The following is an 8,202-nucleotide window of genomic DNA, read 5'->3' as shown; positions in this document are numbered from 1 at the left end:
CATCCTCAGAGCAAACATCACATCTGTGGTGCCTTTCTTGGCATGAAACCATCCTGCTGCTCACTAATCATCACCTCACTTCTTAACTGAGCTTCCACTACTCTTTCCCATAACTTCCATGCTGTGGCTCATCAATTTTATCCCCCTGTAGTTACTGCAAGTCCTGCACATCCCCCATTATTCTTAAATTCAGGGCTACCAGTACTCAGGCCTCCTCTCCCTTTCCAAGATTCCATTAAACAATCTGGTTAAAAACTCCTCTGCCAATCTCTCTCAGAAACACCTCCATGCTTCCACAGGTATGTCATCTGGACCAACGGCCTTTCCATTCTTCATCCTCCTTCATCGCCTTTTTCTTCACTTCCTCCTTGCCTAATCCGTTGCACTTCCTGATTCACTATCTCCACATCATCCAACCTCTTCTCTCTCTCGTTCTCTTCATTCATTAGGCATCTCAAAGTCCTCTTTCCATCTGCTCAACACCCTCTCCTCACTTGTGAGTACGTTTCCATCTTTATCACCCTAACCTGCTGCACATCTTTCCAGCTTGGCCCCTCTCTGTTGCCCACTGGTCTTTTCTCCTCTTTAGTGTCCACCTCTCATACAACTCATCATACACTTTTTCTTTAGCCTTCGTTCACCTCTCCCTTCACCTTGCGCCTGATCTCTTTGTACTCTTGTCTACTTTCTGTATCTCTCTGACTATGTCACTTCTTGTTTGCCATCCTCTTCCTCTGTATACTCTCCTGTATTTCCTCATTCCACCACCAGGTTTCCTTTTTCTCCTTCCTCTTTCCAGATGTAAGGTACTGATTCACACTAATATTTCAATCTTGAACCAATATAATTCTTTTTATCGTATTGAACCCACAATTTTTAAGTTAAGGCAAATTCATTTAGACTGATTGGGTGTAATACACTTGTTTTATACTGAAGTAAATCTGTTTTTTAAGTTGTTACAATTTAAAATGTTTTATTGCTCGTAACCTGTTTTATGGTATTAGAACATTATGAACATGAACATAACACATTCCAATGCTGTACTTTTTACATTTATTTAAAAGTCTTGTGCAAATACAAAAGCATTTTGCCATGTAAATCTTAAATATCCATCCATCTATTTTCCAACCCGCTGAATCCAAACACAGGGTCACGGGGAATCTTAAATATATAATAAAAAAATATTAAATGTTTCTACAGCTTTCTTGAAAGTATGTTTTATTACGAGTTCTTACTCTTAAAATTAACAATTGAGAAACAGGGTTTCTTACCAGAAATTGTCCTTTATAAAAGTCTGCTGATGAAAATGACCAGACCTGTATAACCACATCCACTCCACTTGGGACAGTGTTCTTCTAAAAAAGAAGTTGGAAAGTCATCACGCTGGAGAGTTCAACCGGAAGAAAATACAAACAGCCCCTCGCACACAGCACACGGACAACCTAAAATATTAGGTTAACTGAAACAGGATTTTTGTGTTTATTCCCTCCACCATAACTTACTTTAGTACAAACACATTTTTTTTTACTTTGATTGAGATCTGAAACCAAATGTTTCAATCTACAACACTAAATGACTAATCTTAAGTTGCTCGAAAGAGAAAATTTACATTGAATGAATAACATCAATTTTATACTTTTTTTAGTGTAGTCTGCCTCCCATTGATAGATAGATAGATAGATAGATAGATAGATAGATAGATAGATAGATAGATAGATAGATAGATAGATAGATAGATAGATAGATAGATAGATAGATAGATAGATAGATAGATATGAAAGGTGCTATATAATAGATAGATACATAGATATGAAAGGCGCTATAAGATAGATAGATAGATAGATATGAAAGGTGCTATATAATAGATAGATACATAGATATGAAAGGTGCTATATGATAGATAGATAGATAGATAGATAGATAGATAGATAGATAGATAGATAGATAGATAGAGATAGATAGATAGATAGATAGAGATAGATAGATAGATAGATAGATAGATAGATAGATAGATAGATAGATAGATACTTTATTAATTCCAAGGGAAAATTCACAATTGACCCAGAAGTGAAACAGATTACCTGGAAAGGTTGAGAGACAAGTCTTCAGGAGCACCTGGGGCCACTCCTTGGAGCTCTAGGCAGGTGACCCTAAGACTGGCCCAAGACCCTTTCATGGAAAGACTGCCCATGAAAATTTTAAAAGGCTCTTCCACACCCCATATGGGAGAGCTTAGAGCTCAGAGGAATGGTGTTAGCATGAGTTCAATTCCCTAGAGGAAGAACGGCAAAAGGGGGCAGGTAGTTTTATTACCCCTGCACCCTTCAATGTTTATTGTGCTATTTTATAAAAATCAATCTCTTATTGTGTAGATTTTTGGTCTCTTTGGCTCTACAGTATATTATCTGTCTACTGTATCTACTGGGGAGAGAACTGTGACAAGACAGGATGAAGTATTGTGATCTCCCAGAGAATCCTGTTTAATAGAAACATTGCTAGGAACATTAAACAAAACTGAACAAACAGGGTGGAACTGAAATTGTCCTATTGTGGTCTTCAGACTGAGGGTTATGTGGCCTAGTTTGGCTCCAGCAGATGTGGGACCCTGTGCTGCTCTTCTTTTGACTCGTCTTATATGAGAAGGCTTGCGGGGTATACCAAATACCAGATGAGCACTGATAATTGTCTTGGATAGCAGACGTTTCCTTGTTGTTTGTCTTCCATTTTGCCTCAGTCTCTTCTCTGTCATGGAGTCCTGAACACTGATCGTAGATGAGGCTAGAGAGGCCAGAGGTTCTTTGGATAACATAACTCCAGTTCTTAAATCCTTAATCTGGCTCCTGGTTAAGTTTAGGGCAGATTTCAAAATCCTCCTTTTAACATATAAAGCATTAAATGGCCAAGGTCCGTCTTACTTGTCTGAACTTTTCATGACTTACAAATCAGAGCGCACATTAAGATCTCAAGATGCTGGTCTGCTTGTGTTTCCAAGGATTAGTAAAATAACAGTGGGAGATCGAGCTTTTAGTTACAGGGCGTCCCTAAAACTGTGGAGTGGTCTGCCTGCTACTATAAGAGATGCCCCCTTCGATCTCAGCTTTCAAATCCAAGAGTTGAAACTCACCTATTTCAGTTTAGCTCACCCTGACTAGAGCTGCTGATTAAACTGTGCAGTACTGCATCTCTGTTGTTACTCATTAGCACATTATAACATGATAGTTATATTTTGTTACTACCCTGACCTATTCTCGGTACTCAAATGTGGCACTTGGTGCCACAGCCCACCTGCCCAAGTGTTCTGCCTGCCTAAGTGTAACGTCATCCCTGTTGGAGGATCGCAGGAATTGTGGGTAAGAGGGTCCTATATTGATTGGCTGGCCCAGCACTGGCCAAATGGGGGAGCTTGCTTGATGGCTGAGGTCTGCAGGACTCTAAACAAACCCAAATCGTATTATGGGATATCATCGACTGTTAAATTCTGCACTGTACTTGGAATATTTTTATACTATATTGAGTATTTTGTTCTGTTCTGTGTATTGTAATTGACTCCCTTCTTTTTGACATCCACTGCACCCCAACCTACCTGGAAGGGTTCTCTCTTTGAATTGCCTTTCCTGAGATTTCTTCCATTTTTTCCCTACTAGGGATTTTTCCTCGTCTTTTTAGAGAATCGAGGCTGGGGGGCTGTCAAGAGGTATGGCCTTTTAAAGCCCATTGCGGCATTTCTTGTGTGATTTTGGGCTCTACAAAAAATAAATTGCATTGTATTGTATTGTATTTGGATGTTCGTCTGGTGTCCTTTGTGACTTCTCGAATCTGTCATTGCTGAGACCCTTGAGCCAGCCTTTCCTGGAACGATTCCAGAATGTTCTACTATTCTAAATGTTCATTATTTATAGATAATGGCTGGGATTGGCTCAGCAGACCCCCGTGACCCTCGTGTTAGGATAAAGTGGGTTGGATATTGGATGGATGGATGGTACTCACTGTGATGCTTTAAAATGGGTTTATAACCTTTTTTCTCATTAGCTACCTTGCTACACCTTTTCTGGAGTCTCCTTTAATCATGACCTTGTGTTCTTGTAGAAACTTGGTGGTGACGACTTTAGTCATGGTGAGGTTCAGCATGTGGTGAGGATGCCATGTATGTTATAGGGCCGGCAGTTTATCCCGGCCAATACCCCCACGCCACCAGATGGAGACCTCCCTGCAACATGGAGGTGCCCCAAATTCCAGCAGGGCATCATGGACCTTGGAGTTTTAATTCACAGCCCTGCTGGATACGATGGGGAGGCTCAGGGACTTATGTTTTCAGTATAACCCGGAAGTACTTCCCAGTCACGGGGCACAGGGGATATGACATACTTCCAAAATTGAAGAAAAGATGAAGATTTCATCTGACCCAGAAGTGAAGGACTGAAGCATTTTCGGGTCAAGAGATATAAAGGGACTGTGGGAGATCCCAGCAGTGAGCCAAGTTGGGAGGAAGGGTGACTGAGCTGCTGGGAGTGGAGGATTGTGTATTGTACTGATTTATTGATTACTTATTGAGTATTGTGGAGTGGAGGGAGCTTTGTGCACTTATTACTGTATAATAATAAATTTAATATTTGGACTTTTATCTGGTGTCTGACGTGTGTCACACATGTTAATCTAATTACAAATTAACTTTGATCGGCAGTTTGAATTAGAAACTAAGGGGGAAATTGCCTTTTTTATATCTGATACAGTTGTTGGAGAGCTTTATTACCTAAATACAGTGCATCCGGAAAGTATTCCCAGCGCATCACTTTTTCCACATTTTGTTATGTTACAGCCTTATTCCAAAATGGATTCAATTCATTTTTTTCCTCAGAATTCTACAGACAACACCCCATAATGACAACGTGAAAAAAGTTTACTTGAGGTTTTAGCAAATTTATTAAAAATAAAAAAAATAGAGAAATCCCATGTCCATAAGTATTCACAGCCTTTGCCATGAAGTTCAAAATTGAGCTCAGGTGCATCCTGTTTCCCCTGATCATCCTTGAGATGTTTCTGCAGCTTCATTGGAGTCCACCTGTGGTAAATTCAGTTGACTGGACCCGATTTGGAAAGGCACACACCTGTCTATAGAAGGTCCCACAGTGGACAGTTCATGTCAGAGCACAAACCAAGCATGAAGTCAAAGGATTTGTCTGTAGACCTCTGAGACAGGATTGTCTCGAGACACAAATCTGGGAAGGTTACAGAAAATTTTCTGCTGCTTTGAAGGTCCCAATGAGCACAGTGGCCTCCATCATCCGTAAGTGGAAGAAGTTTGAAACCACCAGGACTCTTCCTAGAGCTGGTCGGCCATCTAAACTGACCGATCGGGGGAGAAGGGCCTTAGTCAGGGAGGTGACCGAGAACCCGATGGTCATTCTGTCAGAATTCCAGAGGTCCTCTGTGGAAAGAGGAGAACCTTCCAGAAGGACAACCATCTCTGCAGCAATCCACCAATCAGGTCTGTATGGTAGAGTGGCCAGACAGGAAGCCACTCCTTAGTAAAAGGCACATGGCAGCCCGCCTGGAGTTTGCCAAAAGGCACCTGAAGGACTCTCAGACCATGAGAAAGAAAATTCTCTGGTCTGATGAGACAAAGATTGAACTCTTTGGTGTGAATGCCAGGCGTCATGTTTGGAGGAAACCAGGCACCGCTCATCACCAGGCCAATACCACCCCTACAGTGAAGCATGGTGGTGGCAGCATCATGCTGTGGGGACTGGGAGACTAGTCAGGATAAAGGGAAAGATGACTGCAAGCAATGTACAGAGACATCCTGGATGAAAACCTGCTCCAGAGCGCTCTTGACCACAGACTGGGGCGACGGTTCATCTTTCAGCAGGACAACGACCCTAAGCACACGGCCAAGATATCAAAGGAGTGGCTTCAGGACATCTCTGTGAATGTCCTTGAGTGGCCCAGCCAGAGCCCAGACTTGAATCCGATTGAACATCTCTGGAGAGATCTTAAAATGGCTGTGCACCGACGCTTCCCATCCAACCTGATGGAGCTTGAGAGTGCTGCAAAGAGGAATGGGCCAAACTGGCCAAGGATAGGTGTGCCAAGCTTGTGGCATCATATTCAACAAGACTTGAGGCTGTAATTGCTGCCAAAGGGGCATCGACAAAGTATTGAGCAAAGGCTGTGAATACTTATGGACATGGGATTTCTCAGTTTTTTTATTTTTAATAAATTTGCAAAAACCTCAAGTAAACTTTTTTCACGTTGTCATTATGGGGTGTTGTGTGTAGAATTCTGAGGAAAAAAATGAATTTAATCCATTTTGGAATAAGGCTGTAACATAACAAAATGTGGAAAAAGTGATGAAGCGCTGGGAATACTTTCTGGATGCATTGTAAGTGAAGCAATTTAGAAATGGTGTGTTATGCTTCTCTAGTTCCCTCTATCTAATATTACATTATTTATTAAGGCCTGAAGTCATTCATTGTGACATATATACAGATATGGTGGATACCAGGAAGGGGCCAAATACTTTTTCACAGCCCTGCATTAAGAGACTCAGTTAATCAAGGTCAGGGTCATTCCTGGTTGGGATGACAGTCCATCACAATGCACACCCACACACACACACACACACACAGGCAGGAAGAAAGCCCTAATCCCCCCCCACATACACACACAGGGACAACATACAAGCTACACACAGGCAGCTATTGTGCCAGGGCAGATTTTCATTATTATTTTTGAATAAAGGGGATTTTGCCCTCAAGCAAACTTTGTCTCTGTCACTGTGTGAGAAAACCGAGCATCCTGCAGAGCACAAAAGCTAAAGATCATCCCGGCATGAAAGCACAGTAAGTTGAGCTCTGGGCTTTGTCCTGCTGCTGTAACTCGAGAGATAAACTCTGAAGGGTAAACTGCTCTGACGCGGGGATTGTTTTCTTTCTAAACATTTCAAGTTTCTAAGATTGGTTGTATTGATTGACGGCTCTGATTAATATGGCAAGATAAGAAATGATGTATGGTCTTCATGTTTTGACACTCTATTCAGAAGCAGTAGGAGCCTCATCTGTGGTTGTATTATTGTTATCCCAGTCAGAGCTCCTGGAAGTGCAAAAAAAAAGCTGGCTTTTGGATCCGCCAACCTTTACATTCCGATAGTGGCATGGTGGCGCAGTGGTAGTGCTGCTGCCTCACAGTTAGAAGACCTGGGTTCACTGCCCGGGTCCTCCTTGTGTGGAGTTTGCATGTTCTCCCCGTGTCTGCGTGAGTTTCCTCCCACAGTCCAAAGACATGCAGGTTAGGTGCATTGGTGATTCTAAATTGTGCTTGGTGTGTGTGCCCTGCAGTGGACTGGCGCCCTGTGTTGGCTGGGATATAGGATAGCATATAGCACATTGGATAATGGATGGATGGAGATGTCAGGTCATTGAGAGGAACCATTCTGAGTGTCTCTCTCCTAGGAGGATTCATTTTGCTGACGTGCTCACCTCACTTGTGTATTGGCGGCTAAGCGAGTTTCTGTTTCTTCGGAGGCGGAGCCTTTACCCCGACTCCACCTCTCACTCCCCGACTGGACAGACAGACAGACACACTCACTTCCACACGTAGACGTTTATATGTTACCAGCAATGTATGAAATGCAGGCACTGTATAATATGAAATATTATAATTATTTTAATATTATATATACTTTCCCCTGTGGTGGGCTGGCGCCCTACCCGGGGTTTGTTTCCTGCTTTGTGCCATGTGTTGGCTGGGATTGGCTCCAGCAGCCCCCCTGTGACCCTGTAGTTAGGATATAGCGGGTTAGATAATGGATGGATGGTTGGATGGATATACTTTCCCTAGGCATTATATCGAATGACAAATGCTATTTAGGGAAAGTATTAAAAGAGAGTCATGAAAAGGCTTTTATTGAAAAGACGTATATACAGTATGGCACCCTGCCCAGGATTGGTTCCTGCCTTGTGCCCTCTGTTGGCTGGGATTGGCTCCAGCGGACCCCCGTGACCCTGTGTTCGGATTCAGTGAGTTGGATAATGGATGGATGGATGGATGGATGGATGGATATACAGTATGAAAAAGAAAGAAATACAAAATAAAGTATAGGACTTTCTTATTGAGGAAAACGGGAAAATAAAATATTGTGAAAAGGCGCTATATAGGCACCCGACCCGTCACAGACTGAACACGGAGGCACACTTAAAATAAATA

At 42.2% G+C, this 8,202-nt stretch overlaps 1 protein-coding gene across 3 annotated transcripts in view; it reads left to right on the top strand.

Moving 5' to 3' along the window:
• Positions 1-8,202, top strand: part of LOC114643693 (collagen alpha-1(V) chain-like) — a 519,467-nt gene that overhangs the window by 64,157 nt on the left and 447,108 nt on the right. The gene's annotated exons all lie outside the window — the stretch shown is intronic.

The sequence above is a fragment of the Erpetoichthys calabaricus genome, chromosome 9 (assembly GCF_900747795.2).
Source record: "Erpetoichthys calabaricus chromosome 9, fErpCal1.3, whole genome shotgun sequence".
NCBI classification, from domain to species: Eukaryota; Metazoa; Chordata; class Cladistia; order Polypteriformes; family Polypteridae; genus Erpetoichthys; species Erpetoichthys calabaricus.
This window is presented reverse-complemented; position numbering and strand designations above follow the sequence as displayed.